Genomic DNA, 18,314 nt, shown 5'->3' with positions numbered 1-18,314 from the left:
TCACATGTTGTAAGGCAGACCAGGCCAGAGAGTTTCCTTCTGTGCTGTAGGACTCAATGGTTAATGGTGGCACATCTTTGGACACTAAGGGGCTTTACATATTTTCGATGTTATTCCTCATGTGAAGCTCAACCACTTTTCTTTGATTTTCCAGCTGGAAGCAGCCTCATTTCCTGCAAAATCACTGACATTTAAAAAAGGTGTGCGGGAGGAACAGACTAACAAATTGGGTTTGATGTTTCACTCAGTTGACATTTTATTCAGATAACAGACTAACAATTCAGAGAGTCTCAAATCATTACCATTGAATGAAGTGACCTTTCGCACAATCTCTTTGTCTTTTAGTTGGAATGCAATTTGATGGGTGTGGGGATAGAGAGCAGATGTAGGCCGGAATTTCATTGTCCCATTCACCACAAGAATCAGAGAGGGTGTGGGATGGACCGTGGAAAGGTCCGTTGATCTCAGGTACGATTTTACAGTTTTGAGACGCCGGAAAGCACGACCGGAAAATCCCGCCCATAGTGTTAAATTACTGGTCTGAGTCATTCAAGTCAGGCAACTCTGACCTATACAAGAAATCCAGATATGCTCTATGGAGATCCATCAAAGATGCCAAAAGACAGAACCAGATCAAGCTGGAATCCCAGGCTAGCCACATGGACCCCCGCCAACTATGGCAAGATCTGTAAGACGCAACAAGTTACAAGATGAAGGCATGTAAAATTGCCGGCTCCAATGCACCCCTCCCTGATGAGCTCAATACATTCTATGCCTGTTTTGAGCAGGAGGTCAGCGAGAGCACACCCTCCACCCCAGAAGCCTCAGGTGAACCTGTATCTGGGGTCACCATTGCCAACGTCAGAGCAGCCTTTTTAAAGATCAACCCACAGAAAGCGACAAGCCCGGATGGGGTACCCAGATAAGCACCCAGATCCTGCGTGGACCAGTTGGCGGGGGTATTCACAGACATCTTCAATCTCTCTTTACAACAATCTGAGGTCCCTTTCTGCTTCAAGAAGATAACCATCATCCTAGTACCAAAGAAAGGCCAGGGAGCGTGCCCCTTAATGACTATCGTCTGGTGGCTCTGATATCCATCATCATGAAGTGCTTTGAAAGGTTAATCATAGCATGGATCAATTCCGGCCTCCCAGATTGCCTGGACCCACTACAATTCGTCGACCACTGCAACAGGTCCACAGCAGATGCCATCTCCCTGGCCCTATACTCAACCCTGGAACACCTAGACAACAAAGACATCTATGTCAGACTCCTATTTATTGACTACAGCTCAGTCTTCAACACCATTATTCCTCCAAAATTCATCTGCAAATTCCATGGCCTGGGCCTCGGCTCCTCCCTCTGTGAGTGGATCCTTGACTTCCTAATCCATAGACCACAATCAGTAAGGATAGGCAACAGCACCTCCTCCACAATCATCCTCAACACCGGTGCCCCACAAGGCTGGGTCCTCAGCCCCCTTACTATACTCCTTATACACCTATGACTGTGCGGCCAAATTCCTCTCCAATTCGATTTTCAAGTTTACTGACGACACCACCGTAGTGGGTCGGATCTCAAACAATGATGAGACAGAGTACAAGAATGAGATAGAGAATCTGGTGAACTGGTGCAGCAACAATAATCTTTCCCTCAATGTCAACAAAATGAAGGAGATAGTCATCAACTTCAGGAAACCTGCCCACTGCGAAATGTGATCAATCAGACTCAGATACCATAATATATGGGTAACTTGTAAAGGGATGGAGAGCAAGTGTGATAGGCTTTCCTAACTTAAACTTAAAAATCTTCTCCAGCATTGAAACAGAAACACTTGTGAGACAGCAGAAACTTGTTTCTTTCCAAGATTTTCCCACCTTGTTCAGTTTCCTGGTGCAGTTGTTAATTCTAGCAAGCTGGTAAAAAAATTACACCAATAATTCCCACAGAATTAAAATGTACACCACTGCACAAAACATGATTGCTCAACACATTGGTGTTCTCCCCTCACTGACAGTGAAATCCAATGGACACTCTGGGCAGCACAGTAAGAAGTCTCACAATACCAGGTTAAAGTCCAACAGGTTTATTTGGTAGCACAAGCCACAAGCTTTCAGAGCGCTGCTCCTTCATCAGGTGAGTGAGGAGTTGTGTTCACAAACAGGGCATACAAAGACACAAACTCAATTTACAAAATAATGGTTGGAATGCGAGTCTTTACAGGTAATCAAGTCTTAAAGGTACAGACAATGTGAGTGGAGAGAGAGGGTTAAGCACAGGGTAAAGAGATGTGTATTGTCTCCAGCCAGGGCAGTTAGTGAGATTTTGCAAGCCCAGGCAAGTCGTGGGGGTTACAGGTGGTGTGACATGCATCTCCACACTCTGGGCAGGTCAGTGAAAAGATTCGTGAGCCATCCCTCTTTCTACTGATCAATTGATGTTGCGGTTGGAGTGCAGATTGAGTTGGTCCAGAAACTGTTGGAAAAACATAGCAAGTTGATGATGTCCAACATCACAATGAGCAAAAAATTCCAACCATCTGTGGCAAGGAAAGGGTACGCCAGGAGGTTTCATTCTCTGGAGAATTTGCACCACTCGCCTCAACAAAACCAAATAATTATCCCCTCACCATGAAGCTCCTGAATGTGTGATATGAAAGTACCAGTTTTAAAGGTTTAAAGTTTGAAGTTTTTTAGTTTATTTATTAGTGTCACAAGTAGGCTTACACTGCAATGAAGTTACTGTGAAAATCCCTTAGTCGCCACAACTCCGGTACCTGTTCAGGTACACTGAGGGAGAATTTAGCATGGCCAATGCACCTAACCAGCACGGCTTTCGGACTGTGAGAGGAAGCCGGAGCACCCAGAGGAAACCCACGCAGACACGGGGAGAACGTACAGAGTCCACAAAGACAGTGACCCAAGTCAGGAATCAAACCTGGTACTGTGAGACAGCAGTGCTAACCACTATCCATTAATATGAATAAGTCTTGCCACAGCTATTTCAAGCTGGTAATTCATATTGTAAGGACTGTGTTAATGATATGATTTATGGCCATGTCAAGTCACTCAAACATGAAGGTCCAGAAAAGGGAAAAATGAAGCTATGGAGTCTCACTCAAAGTTTTTTTCGTATATATGATATATATAAATATTTATCTATCTGGATAGTTTGTTTGTACCTGTCTTTCCACCTTGGGGAGGTGGTGGCACAGTGGTATTGTCACTGGACCAGTAATCTAGATGTCCAGGGCAAGATCTGGGACCCAGATTCAAATCCTGCTCGTGCAGATGGTGAAATTTGAATTCAACAAAAAAAAAATCTAAGTTCACTGGTGACCATGAAACCATTGTCGATTGTCATAAAAACCCAACAAATATTCTTTCGGGATGGAAACCCTTACATGGTCCACAGATCCATGGCAATGTGGTTGACTCTTCAATGTCCTCTGAAGTGGAGGGTTGTTAGGGTACTAGATAGTGACACCCACGTTTTGTGAGTTAATTTTTAAAAACTCCTGTTAATTGTTTCTATGTTGCTATGAAAGCAGTTGCACTATTTCCCGACCACTATAGTAATGCTTGCTGAATACTTCATGACTCATGAGGGAGGAGAAAATCAAAGCTTATGTTTATACATTTTTCACACCTACTCTGGTATTAATGTCTCAAGGACCATTACAACAATTGCCAAACACAAATCGGTTTCCATGCCCCCTTCTTCTGCGTGTTCTTTTTTCCTTACATTTCTTTATTGTCTCTTTTCTCTCTGTTAATCCACTCTCCATCTGCTTCCAATTCACCCCATTGCCCTCTTTACTGATTTCTCTGCTTCTTTATCAAACTGGAATAGTGCACAGTGGTCAGCACTGCTACTGCACAGTGCCAGGGACCCAGGTTAAATTCTGGCCTCGGGTCGCTGTCTGTGGGGAGTTTGCACATTCTCCCCATGTCTGCGTGGGTTTCCTCCGGGTGCTCCGGTTTCCTCCAACAGTCCAAAGATGTGTTGGTTAGGTTGATTGGCCATGCTAAATTGACCCTTGTGTCAGGGAGATTAGCAGGGTATATACGTGGGGTTACAGCAATAGAGCCTGGGTGGGATTGTGGTCGGTGCAGACTCGATGGGCCAAATGGCCTCTTTTTGCACTGTAGGGATCTGCGGCTTCATTGGTTAAGAAGGCAGGACATTGGGCATAAAGTTCATAGGGTCCCACACGTGAAGTTGCCCTTGCCACGCTTTTATCAATTTGATTTTCAGTGACTGTGCCTCAGAACAGCGTGAGCTGCAGTGTGAAGGGAAACATACAGTTGACATCACTTGCTGCGCCATTTGTCCCTTAGCCAGTTTTAATCCAGTGTGTTTTTCTTAATCTCAATTCACTTCACCAAAAACTGACAGCTTAGAATATTATCGCATCCTCCGCCATAATATTTCCGCCTCTCATGTTCCACAAGCAGCTGGCACCTATTGTTGAAGAATAATATCATGTCTAATAAAGCACTGAAGGAACCATATGTTCTATTCATATTACAGTCTCAGTTGCCAATCTGTTTGCTGTATGCTGATCTGTGTTGTGAAAGTAAATAAATAGCACGAGGCTGCAGCCCTACGCTGCAATCAACTTTTAATTTACATAAAGTTTGGTAGAATAGTGTCCCAACATGTGTCGGTTCGATGGATTAGCAATGGGAAATGTGTGGGGTTACTGGGATAGGGTGGGGGAGAGGGCCTAGGTAAGGTACTTTGTTAGAGAGTTGGTGCAGACGCGATGGGCCGAATGGCCTTTTCTGCACTGCAGGGAATCCACGACAGTAATTTACAACACAGAAAAAGGCCATTTGTCCTCACTAGTGCGTGCCGGTGTTTATGCTTTGCATGAGGCTCCTCCCGCCTCCCGCCATCTGACCCTGATCACAGAGGTCATTCGCTCTCGGGGAGGTGATGGCCTAGTGGTATTATCACTAGACTATTAATCCAGAAACTCAGCTAACGTTCTGGGGATCCGGGTTCGAATCCCGCCACAGCAGATGGTGGAATTTAAATTTGATTGAAAATAAAGTCTGGAATTAAGAATCTACTGATGACCATGAAGCCATTGTTGATTGTTGGAAAAACCCATCAGGTTCACTAATATCCTTTAAGGAAGGAAATCTGCCATCCTTACCCGGTCTGGCCTACATGTGACTCCAGAGTCACAGCAATGTGGTTGACTCTCAACTGCCCTCTGAAATGGCCTAGCCAAGAGCAACCGGGGGATGGGAAATAAATGCTGACCAGCTAGTAACGCCCATGCCCCACAAACGAGTAAAAAAACTATTCATTCCTCCATCATGAGTTTGTCTGTCTTCCCCTTATCTTTGCTAATCATCTCTATGTCTCTTTGTGAAGTTTCCCCTGAATTTCCTTTTGGATATATTAATAACTGCATTGTATTTTTGGCATATGTGTTATACACAATCTTACTGAGCCTACCCCAGTCCAACACTGGCATCTCCACATCTTGTATTTATGGCACGTTACAAGTGACAAGAGCTTCTCCACATTGATTCCTCCCTGGGATATGGGCATCACTGGTAAGGTCAGCATTAGTTTTCCACTTCTGGTTGTCCTTCAGGAGGTGATTGTGGGCTTTCTTCATGAGCTACTGTGGAGAAGATACTCCCTGAGTGATGTTAAGGAGGAAGCCAGAGGATCCAACGATAGCCATTGGCAATGGGGGGTGACCTCTGCTCCGAATTCTTATGACACTAATTTATTTCAGCGCACACTGAAGAGACTTCTGCCAATTTGTTGTTCATTGCTCTATCGTGATGTCCTTTGAACTGGAAGCAGATAAAGAAAGGTGTGGGGAATGTGTAATTTTTTTAATGTCGAAAAGGACTTTTCAGAGTTTGTTTCACATGTAACAGGATGAATTATAATGTTTGTGTAATAAGAAATACTGGTCCTTCTGATGTGTTGACACTTTGACTTGGAAGCATGACAAACAGGGAGGAAGTTAAAATATAGAGGTTGTGTGACAGAAAAGAGAAAAGTGAAGAGCAATTTCAGTCGATCCAATCTACCACAAGCAGCGGTATCACTCGGTCAGTATTGAGAAGATTATGGAAAGAAATGTTCCATTGTGTGGAAGATGGCACAGGAAACATTTCTGTCGCTGCCTGCAGAGTATTCGCTCAGTCCCTGAATGGAAGAGATCGGTATCTGGCCCAGGAAGACCTGAGCTTGGAAGAATTTGGAAAAATACACCATATAGGTGCAGTGAACTGCCTCGAAACCATGTGAGATTGTCTTTGTGGGACCTGCCACTCCATGTGTAATCTACAGTTTGCACCAACCATGAATTATTGTTCAGTGCTGATTTGTGTTCAAGTAAAAAGTTATAAAAAGTGAAATCTTGTTTGTTCAATTTCTTTATTTGATTTTTAAAAAATTCATTCCTGGGGTATGGGTGAAACTGATTGAGCCTACATTTATCGACTATCCCTAAACGTCCTTCAAAGGGCACTTAAGAGGCAACTACATTTCTATGGGTCTGGAGTCACATGTAGGCCAGACCAGGTAAGGATGGCAGATTTCCTTCAGTAAAGGACATTTACTGAATGATGGGGTTTTTACAACAAGCGACAATAGTTTCACTGCCTCCCCTTGTCCTTCTAGGTGGTAGAGTTCACGGGTTTGGAAGATGCTGCTGAAGGAGCACTGGCTGTGTGGCCAAATTCCCCTCCAACTCGATTTTCAAGTTTGTTGATGACACCACCGTAGTGGGTCGGATCTCAAACAATGATGAGACAGAGTACAGGAACGAGATAGAAAATCTGGTGAACTGGTGCGGCAACAATAATCTCTCCCTCAATGTCAACAAAACGAAGGAGATTGTCATCGGCTTCAGGAAGTGTAAAGGAGAACATGCCCCTATCTACATCAATGGGGACTAAGTAGAAAGGGTCGAGAGCTTCAAGTTTTTAGGTGTCCAGATCACCAACAACCTGTCCTGGTCCCCCCATGCCGACACTATAGTTAAGAAAGCTCACTAATGCCTCTACTTTCTCAGAAGACTAAGGAAATTTGGCATGTGAGCTACGATTCTCACCAACTTTTAGAGATGCACCATAGAAAGCATTCTTTCTGGTTGTATCACATCTTGGTATGGCTCCTGCTCTGGCCAAGACCGCAAGGAACTACAAAAGGTCATGAATGTAGCCCAATCCATCACGCAAATCAGCCTCCCATCCATTGACTCAGTCTACACATCCCACTGCCTCGGCAAAGCAGCCAGCATAATTAAGGACCCCACGCACCCCGGACATTCTCTCTTCCACCTTCTTCCATCAGGAAAAAGATACAAAAGTCTGAGATCACATGAGCAGCCTGGGAATGGAGGGATACAAACGATTGGTCTAGTTGGACCAAGGAGCGGCACAGGCTTGGAGGGCCGAAGGGCCTGTTTCCTGTGCTGTACTGTTCTTTGTTCTTTGTTCTTCTTTGTACCAACCAACCCAAGAACAACTTCTTCCCTGCTGCTGTCAGACTTTTGAATGGACTTACCTTGCATTAAGTTGATCTTTCTCTACACCCTAGCTGTGACTGTAACACTATGTTCTGCACTGTCTCATTTCCTTCTCTATGAACGGTACGCTTTGTCTGTATAGCGCGCAAGAAACAATGCTTTTCACTGTATACTAATACACGTGACAAGAATAAATCAAATCAAATCAAATCAGGAGCCTTGGTGAGTTGCTGCAGTGCATTTTACAATGGCATGCACTGCTGCTATTGTGCATCAATGGTGGAGAAAATGAATGTTCAAGGTCGCAGATAGGTTGCCAATCAAGTGGATTGCTTTGACTTGGATAGTGTCAAGCTTCTGAAGTATTGTTGGAGCTGTACTTAACCAGGAAAATGGACATTACTCCATCACACTCCTGACTTGCAAATTGTGGCATGTTTTGGGGAGTCAGGATGTGAGTTACTTGCTGCAGGATTCCTTGGCTCTGACCTGCCCTTGTAGCCATAGTATTTATGTGACTAGTCCATGTCATGACCTCAACGAGACTCATGAGGTGGGCCTTTTGGAATATGAGCTCTCTGATTGAGATAATGATTTTCTGCCCAATTAGGAGTCTCACTTGTATACATAAATGGGGAGTAGCAGGGCTACTGGCACTCTGGATTCTGACTTTGCACCTGACGCAGTTTTAGGAGTAATGTTTGTAAATAAAGGGAATCTGATGAAGGGACACCAGCCTCTAAAGAGTTATTTCAGTCCAATTACGTTTCTAGTCAATGAGAGCCCCAGGTGTTGATAGAGGCAGATTCTGCGACAGTAAAGCCATCAAATGTCAAGAGGAGATGCTTAGATTCTCTCTTGTTAGAGGTGGTCGCTGTCTGCAATTTGTATGTTACCAATGATATTTTCTGTCACCAGCCCCAGCCTGAATGATGTTCAGGTCTTGCTGTATATGGGCACAAACCTGAGGAAGTGTGAATGGTACTGAACACTGTGCAATCATCAGCAAACATTCCCTCTCTGTGTTAGCTACGACTCCAACGAGTGGAGAATCTTACCCTGATTCCCATTAACTTCCTTTATGCCACATGAGGTGAAATATGGCCTTGATGTCAGGAGCAGTTACTCCCACATCCCCTCTGGAATTCAGCTTTTGTACCCCTGTTCGTACTAAGGCTGTAATGAGTTCAGGAGCTGAGTTGTCCTGATTGGGCCCAAACTGAGCATCGGTGAGCAGGTTCTAGCTGAGTAAGTGCCGCATGGTTCACATTTAGCAGCGCCAATGATATCTTCCAACACTTTGCTGATGATTGTGAGTAGGCTGAGGAATTGTGATTGGCTGGGTTGGATTTGAGCTACTTTTAATGGACAGGATATTACTGGACAACTTTCAACATTGACGGGTAGATGCCAGTGTTGGTGCTTTACTGGAACAGCTGAGCATAAATCTTCATTTCCGCCGCTTGTCCAGTGCCACACGTCTAATTCAATGGCATTGACAGAGACCAGAGGGGCTGCTGAGTGACGAGTAAAACCGCAAAAATATAGGTTGATGTTACAGGGCAGTAATGAGAGAGTAGTTCACTGTCGGAGCTGCTGTCTTTCAGATGAGACATCAGACCGAGGTCCCGTCCGCTCTCCTAGGTGTTTAAAGTTTAAGGTTTATTTATTAGTGTCACAAGCAGGCTTACATTAACACTGCAATGAAGTTACTGTGAAGAACCCCTCGTCACCACACTCTGGCGCCTGTTCGGGTGCACTGAGGGAGAATTTAGCATGAGTAATGCACCTAATCAGCATGTCTTTCGCATTGTGGGAGGAAACCGGAGCACCCGGAGGAAACCCACGCAGACACGGGGAGAATGTGCAGATTCCGCACAGACAGTGACCCAAGCCTGGAATTGAACCCGGGTCCCTGGTGCTGTGAGGCAAAAGTGCTAACCACTGTGCCACTGTCCCACCCATGGTGGGCCTAAAGCTTTTGTGAAACTACTTGAAAGAAAAGCAAATAAATTTTCCACAGTGCCCTGTACAACATTTATCTCTCAATTAACCATGTCAATGCCGATTGTCTGGTCATGATCATATTGGCACTTGTGAGATCTTCCTGTGTGTAAATTGATTGTTGGGTTTTCAACTGTGCTTTGAAAGTGCTTCTCTGGCTGCAATGCTCCTCAGAATGTCCTGAGATTCAGAAATGGAAAGGAGCTACAGAAATGCAAGATTTTATTACGTTGTTCTTCTTGGAACCAGTAGCGCCAGAGGAACATGACAATGAAGCACGTATGAAGACTGGAGGAAGAATTGGACAAGTTGTTAGGAAGCTCAGATGAAGGACTGTCCTCATCCGAGATACCTCCTTGCTAAATGTGGTGGTGTACTGTGTGCTTCAGAACTTGGCAATGAAGGTATAAGATGTCCCAAATGATGATGCCACTGCTGAGGTTGAAGATCCTGCCTGTAGCTACTGCTGCTAGATTGAGTTATTGGGCAAATTAGCAGATTTCACAGAAGTCTGAGCCCGTCAAAGATCTGCTTCCACTGCCCGTACCCTCTCCATGGCTCAAGTAAAGTTTTTCTTCCTCACGATTGGCTATCACATCCCAACCCTGAACCTCAGTCTCAGTACATTGCCCATCTCCCAGCTATTGAGTAAATAATCAGAGTGCAGAAGGAGGCCATTTGACCCACAGTGCCAATGCTGGCTCATTGAAAGGACTGTACAATTACTCTTGCTCTCCTAACTTCTTTCCTTATTACTTTGCAAAATTTTCTTCTTTCGGAATAGATTCAATTCCCATTTGAAAGTAGCCTTTGCACTAAGCAATGCAGTGATTTATTGCAACTATTTACAAAAACATTATTTTGTTCTGTCACCGTGTGTACCCTTGTGACTACACAAGCTTTTCTCTGCCCTTTTCTAGCACCTCTGCGTGCCACCAGGGGTCTGAGATACAGCTGGCTGCTGCAAGTTATTATGAGCCTCTTACAGTGGAGATGACTGTTTTCTCAGGTGGAATGTACATGTCGTAAGCTGACTCCATGCCAGCCTGGACCTGCGACACTGAAGGCTTGTGCGTGGGAGCTAATCAATTGCTCCTCTGGGTTGCTGCCTCCGAGGGGAAAGTAGCGTCCAAAGAATGGCCAACAGCTTCTTCACTGCTACAGAGAATAACATTGCTACTTATCACCAATCTGCAGCAGAATACATCTCACACAGCCATAAATAACTATAATTCCCTGGGAGAGTGTCCACCAAATAGCTTTGGGATCCCTCAAGTAGAGTGCCATAAATACTTTGCGATTGGATTGACAGTGATCCTTTTAAGACAGTCCCTCTAGATCTACAGTCCTTCACTCAACATTCACAGTTGAATGATGGCCTTGCACCAAGCATGTGTTGTGTTCTTATAACGATATAAAGGCACTAATCACTCATTATGGATTAGGTAAACATGTTATGGGTTTATTCATTTAAATTAAGCACATGAGAACATTTATACAAAGGGTAGAAAGCTTGAAGATATCAGAGATGAACTGTTAATTGTATAGGCAAAAGTGAAATTGAACTGGATCACATGACACATTTCCCTTCTCGTGATTTCATCTGCTCCCACTCAAAGGTATATTACGACATCCTCCTTTCTTCTTCACGTTACTTCCCCCCTACCAAAGAAGTATCACTATTTACAATACATATTCATGTTTAGTTACCATGACATGAGTGCATAGAACTGATGGTCTACCCGGAATTCTCAGACTGTGATCCTTGGTTCTGGACTCCCCACCATCGGGAACATCCTCCCTGCATCTGTCCATTTAAAAGAATGAGAGTTGATCTTATTGAAATACAGAAGATCCTGAAAGGACTTGGCATTGTGTATGCTGAAAGGATGGTTCCCATTGTGGGAGAGACCATTTAGGACAGAGATGAGGAGACATTTCTTCACCCAAAGAGTGGTGAGCCTGTGGAATTCATTATCACAGGAAGTAGTTGATGCCAAAAGATTGAATGTATTCAAGGTGCAGCTGGATATAGCACTAGAACGGGATCAGAGGTTATGGGGAGAAAGCAGGATTAGGCTATTGAGTTGGACAATCAGCCATGATCGTGATGAATGGTGGAGCAGGCTCGAAAGGCAGAGTGGCCTCCTCCTGCTCCTATCTTCTATGTTTCTATGTTTACATGAGTCTCTAAAGTATCTTGGTGATCTGTTGGTTCACCCAGATCTTGTAATGGCAACCTTGTCTGGTGGTTTCTTCAATTGTGCACAGCAATCCATGGGATTGTCATTCTTGGATGATATTCCTGGTTGCATTTAGAATCTTGTCCTCGATACAATAGGATTATACAATGGTTAAGGAGCTGGAATTGATCTGATTTGTCCTCTGTTACACCTCCCCATTGCACCTTTGTGTGTTATGACCTTCATAGGGTCTAACTCCTGAACAAATTATTGTCACCTTGACAGGTTGTCATGTACTTTCTGTGGGATCCTGAATGTGAACTTGTTGTTCCAACTCTCAACTTGGCAGTTCCTGCATTTTATCATAGGCATTGGTCATCTTCTCCTCCAACTTAAAACATTTTTTTAGATTATGAGAGAGTAGAATGGTTAAGAGTAGATAGATTGGTATGCACCAGTCTACCGAGCATGAACAAGTGATAGAATAGTTGCACTCAAAAGTGTCTCTCTCAGACGCAAAATTGCAACACATACATTTGAGAATTTGGGATTTCACTGTGAAAATCATCTGCCATGAGGACTAGGGTAATAAGAAGAAGTAGTATGATGAATATTCCACTTCTCACACATATGCTGAAATAGTTTACCAATAAATTGCAGGCCATTACCATAATGATCTCCCTAGGCACACCAACTAAACTGAAAATAGCACTTAGATTGTGCGTGACAGTTGTGATTGACACATGATGCAATTGGGGAATAATGGGGTATTTGGTAAAGTAGTTGATGATGACAAAGACATCAGTGCCATGGACAGGAAGGAAGTCAGTTTTAGACCAAGGATGGATAGGAACTTCATTAGGAATCAATGGGGTGCTTTGTGCTGACTTGGCATTCTTGATGATGAACTTAATGTTATTGTTCATATCAAGGCTCTCTCTCTCTTGTGGGCCTTCTCATCCAATCTGTGCCCATGTGTAAGTGATGGAGATATTGAAGAGTATCAGGTTACAAATATTCCAGTATGATGATGTGCCTGCGTTTAAAAAATGATTCCCCGGGAGATGCCTAGCTTGTCCCAATAAAGCCAAAATAGTTTCATTTGTTTGTGGACATATTCAATGGAATCAGCTAATCCTTCAATGATGGTTTTCCACAGTTTCTGCAGTGTAGAATCTTTCACCATTCCTTCTTGTAGGTGCTGGCATTTCCAATGTGCAAAATGTATCAGACTAATTGACAGACTTGCATTCTCCTGTAAGTGTAATGTTGCCTTGTCATTGCTCCCCTGAAACTGACTATTTTCTCAAAGCATTCTGGATGTTTCGATTTTAGACGTTCAGTGCCGGCAAATACTTTAAGGATTCATCCACATCCCCAGAACAAATGTAAAAGTTGTTAGTCTTCATGTCACTGAGATTAGCCAAACGAGAATTGTCCTCACAGGGAGAATAAGCACAGAATGGAATACCTAAGGGCCAAAATAATTTTGTGCCATTCCGAAAATCAGTGTATTTCACATCGGTAATAGGAGGTTGACGGATAGAATTGCCTAATCATAATGATGTATTTTAATAATTTAATGTTACTCAGGATTTCATTGGTCCCTTGTGGCGGCACGGTAGCACAGTGGTTAGCACTGCTGCTTCACAGCTCCAGGGACCTGAGTTCGATTCCCGGCTCGGGTCACTGTCTGTGTGGAGTTTGCACATTCTCCTCGTGTCTGCGTGGGTTTCCTCCGGGTGCTCTGGTTTCCTCCCACAGTCCAAAGATGTGCGGGTTAGGTTGATTGGCCAGGTTAAAAATTGCCCCGTAGAGTCCTGAGATGCGTGGATTAGCGGGTAAATATGTGGGGGTAGGGCCTGGGTGGGATTGTGGTCGGTGCAGACTCGATGGGCCGAATGGCCTCCTTCTGCACTGTAGGGTTTCTATGATTTCTATGATTAAAGTTAAAGTTTATTTATTAGTGTCACAAGTAGGCTTACATTAACACTGCAATGAAGTTACGGTGAAAATCCTCTAGTCACCACACTCCAGCACCTGTTCAGATACACTGAGGGAGAATTTAGCATGGCCAATGCACCCAACCAGCACGTGTTTTGGACTGTTGGAGGAAACTGGAGTAACCGGAGGAAACCCACACAGACACAGGGTGAATGTGCAGCCACAGACAGTGACCCAAGTTGGGAATCGAACCCGAGTCCTTGGTGCTGTGAGGCAGCAGTGCGAACCATTGTGCCACCGTGCTGCTTTTTTAAAAAACAGTTCAGTTTATCATTAATTAAAGCCTTGTGATTTTGCAAAGCTATAAACAGTTACATAATAGAAATTACAAGCAACTTTCTCAGGCTCAATTTGATTTATGTGTGCAATTCTTCAGCTGAATGGCACTCAATTAAAATATAATGAGCATTTTGTAGCCTCGAAAACAGTTTTATAAAGTCATTTTTCAGAAAAATGTTGTACTTAAATATTATGGAATTATGTTTGATAAACATATTAAAACTTTACTTCCCATATCCATGTTAGTTAATGCAATAAATTGAAGATTTAGTCCAATATATAGTATTCAGTGACTATAGTTCAGTTTTTAATTGTGCTTAATTCTGCAAAGAAACTATGTTCCTTGAGTATTTCCATGTTCCAATTGTATCACATCCATTGCAATATTTTTGCAGTGGAATTGCTGCTGTCAGGTAGGAAAAATCAGCAACTGTTGTTTTGCACAGCAAGATCCCACAAATGCCAATGCGATAAATAATCTGTTTCTAATGGTGGTTAGTGAGGGGTAACCATTAACCAGCATTCGACTCCTCTTCGGATAGCGCCATAAGCTCTTTATAGGTCCACCTGGGGGTCTTGTCTGAAAGGGGGCACATCAGATAGTGCAGAGCTCCCTCAGAGTGGATAAAATCTTGGGGCTTGAGCCTATGAGCTCAAAATGTTTGTGCAGTGCTACTGGGTCAGGACTTCCACATTCCTATATATTAGCTGCAGCATTAATTTAAATTAGCTTTGCATCATTTTTGATTTGATTTTTTATTGTCACATGTATTGGGATACATTGCAAAGTTATTGTTTCTTGCGCATTATACAGACAAAGCATACCGTTCATAGAGTATATAGGGCAGACGGAAAGGAGAGGGTGCAGAAAGTGTTAGAGTGCAGTTTTAAAAGCATAGAACAAGACCTTGGATACTCAACGAGACCTTGGTGTCCTTGTGCATCAGTTGCGGAAAGTAAGTGCGCAGGTGAGGCCACACCTGGAGTATTGTGGACAGTTTTGTTGTCCTTAGCTGAGGAAGGATGTCCATGCTATAGAGGAAGTACAGCAAAGGTTTACCAAGCTGATTCCTGGGATGGCAGGTCTATCATATGAGGAGAGATTAAGTCGGTTAGGGTAATATTCATTGGAGTTTAGAAGAGTGAGAGGGGTTCTCACAGAAACATATAAAATTCCACCAGGGTCAGACAGGGTAGATTCAGAAAAAATGTTCCTAATGGGGGGGGAAGTCCAGAACTAAGGGTCATAGTTTGAGGATAAGGGATAAACCTTTCAGAACAGAGGTGAGGAGAAATTTCTTCACCCAGAGGGTGGTGGATGTGTGGAATTCAGTACCACAGATTGTAGTTGAGGCCAAAACATTGTCTGATTTCAAGAAGAAATTGGATAGAGCTCTTGGGGCTAAAGGGATGAAGGGATATGGGTGGGGGGGGGGCAGCAGGGATTAGGATATTGAATTTGATGATCAGCCATGATCAAAATGAATGGCAGCGCAGGCTCAAAGGGCCGAATAGCCTACTCCTGCTTCTAGTTTCCATGTTTCTAAAGGATAGAATTAGAGAGTATGCTGGGGACAGCTCGCAAGAAGCCGCCACACTCCGGCACCATCCTGAATGGATGCATGTTTTGGATCTCTATCGAGATTCAAGAAACACAATATCATATGCGAACCACTCCTCCAGGATGCCCAGATGATTTTAGACTGGTCCCAGTTTATTATCAGTATTTTCCAGATTTTACCAACACACCAGCCTGCAATCCATGCTTACAATTTATTTCGCCCATCATCCCTGTACTTGCCGATTTACATTGGCTCTAGGTCTCGCCATAACTTGATTTCAAAATTCCTCATGTCGATTTTTCAAATCTCTCCAATGGCCTCAACCCCCAGTTTCTCTGTGCTCACTTCCAACATCAACAACTCTTCAAGATCCCTGCATTCCTCCAATCACATTATCCAATGACAGCCGTTGGAATCTGTATAGATCCTAAGTTTTGGAATTCAACTCCTAAACTTTTCCACCTCTTGAACTCTCTCTTCTCTTTCAAAATCCGACCTCAAACCCTTTTGACTAAACTTTCAGTCATCAGTTCTTAGGTAGTATTTTATTTGATAAAATGTAGGTCAAGCACCATTGGGTATATAAGTCCATTAAACATGCTACATGATTGCAAGTTGTTCATATATAATAGAATCCTACAATGCAGAAGGAGGCCGTTTCTTCCATTAAGGCTGTACCGACCACATTCCCACCCAGGCCTATCCCCATAACCCCATGCATTTACCCTAACTAGTCCCCCTGACACTAAGGGGTAATTTAGCATGGCCAATGCACCTGACCCGCACATCTTTGGACTGTGGGAGGAAACCACAGCAATCGGAGGAAACACAAAGTATTACTGTACTGCAAAAGTGCAGCTCTGTTTAATTTCTGTGTTGTATTGAGGATGTGGAGGTCCCCCACGATGATGGCATTGCTGCAACTGCCTCAGTACTCAACGCTGACAACTGCCAGTTTCCAAATGCAATTTTACAACTCATCTGCTTCATCCTGGACCACAATGTTTTCACCTTCAACAACCAGTTCTTCATCCAGACACACGGAACAGCCATGGGGACCAAATTCGCACCTCAATATGCCAACATCTTCATGCACAGGTTCGAACAAGACTTCTTCACCGCACAGGACCTTCAATCGATGCTACACACTAGATACATCAATGACATTTTCTTCCTTTGGACTCATGGTGAGCAATCACTGAAACAACTATATGATGACATCAACAAGTTCCGTCCCACCATCAGACTCACCATGGACTACTCTCCGGAATCAGTTGCATTCTTGGACACACGCATCTCCATCAAGGACGGTCACCTCAGCACCTCACTGTACCGCAAGCCCACGGATAACCTCACAATGCTCCACTTCTACAGCTTCCACCCTAAGCACGTTAAAGAAGCCATCCCCTATGGACAAGCCCTCCGTATACATAGGATCTGCTCGGATGAGGAGCATTGCAACAGACACCTCCAGATGCTGAAAGATGCCCTCATAAGTACAGGATATGGCGCTCGACTCATTGATCGACAGTTCTGACGCGCCATGGCGGAAAACCGCACCGACCTCCTCAGAAGACAAACACGGGACATGGTGGACAGAGTACCCTTCGTCGTCCAGTACTTCCCTGGAGCGGAGAAGCTACGGCATCTCCTCTGGAGCCTTCAACATGCCATTGATGAAGACGAACATCTCGCCAAGGCCATCCCCATACCCCCACTTCTTTCCTTCAAACAACCGCACAACCTCAAACAGACCATTGTCCGCAGCAAACTACCCTGCCTCCAGGAGAACAGTGACCACAACATCACACAACCCTGCCACAGCAACCTCTGCAAGACATGCCGGATCATCGACACGGATGCCATCATCTCACGTGAGAACACCATCTACCAGGTGCACGGTACCTACTCTTGCAACTCGGCCAACATTGTCGACCTGATACGCTGCAGGAAAGGATGTCCCGAGGCATAGTAAATTGGGGAAACCATGCAGACGCTATGACAACGGATGAATGAACACCGCTTGACAATCACCAGGCAAGACTGTTCTCTTCCTGTGGGGGAGAACTTCAGCGTTCATGGGCATTCGGCCTCTGACCTTCGGGTAAGCATTCTCCAAGGTGGCCTTCACAACACACGACAGCGCAGAGTCGCTGAGCAGAAACTGATAGCCAAGTTCCGCACACATGAGAACGGCCGAAACCAGGATCTTGGGTTCATGTCACACTATCGTTAACCCCCACAGCTTGCCTGGATCTGCAGAATCTCACTGGCTGTCCTGTCTGGAGACAATACACATTTCTTTAACCTGTGCCTGATGCTCTCTCCACTCACATTGTCTGTATCTTTAAGACCTGGTTGGCTGTAAAGATTCACATTCTCATCAGTATTCTGTAACTTGAGTTTGTGTCTCTGTATGCCCTGTTTATGAGCAGATATCCACTCCATCTGACAAAGGAGCAGCGCTCTGAAAGCTAATGGCATTTGCTACCAAATAAACCTGTTGGACTTTAACCTGGTGTTGTTAAAACTCTTATTGTATTGAGGATCCAAGTTTAATTGCTATAAATAGGAACATGTGAAGGTCAATTAGAGTCCTTTGGCTGGAGATGCTTTTGGTGAATGAAATACCTGAAGATGAATCCTAAACTCACAGAATCCCTACAGTGCAGAAGGAGGCCATTTGGCCCATCAATCCTGCACCAACAACAATCCCAGCCAGATCCTATCCCCTCAACCCTACATATTTGCCCTGCTAACCCCCTGACA

This window comes from Mustelus asterias, chromosome 4 (genome assembly GCF_964213995.1).
Source record: "Mustelus asterias chromosome 4, sMusAst1.hap1.1, whole genome shotgun sequence".
In the NCBI taxonomy this organism is placed as follows: domain Eukaryota; kingdom Metazoa; phylum Chordata; class Chondrichthyes; order Carcharhiniformes; family Triakidae; genus Mustelus; species Mustelus asterias.
The sequence above is the reverse complement of the archived record's forward strand: the minus strand, read 5'-3'. Positions refer to the sequence as shown.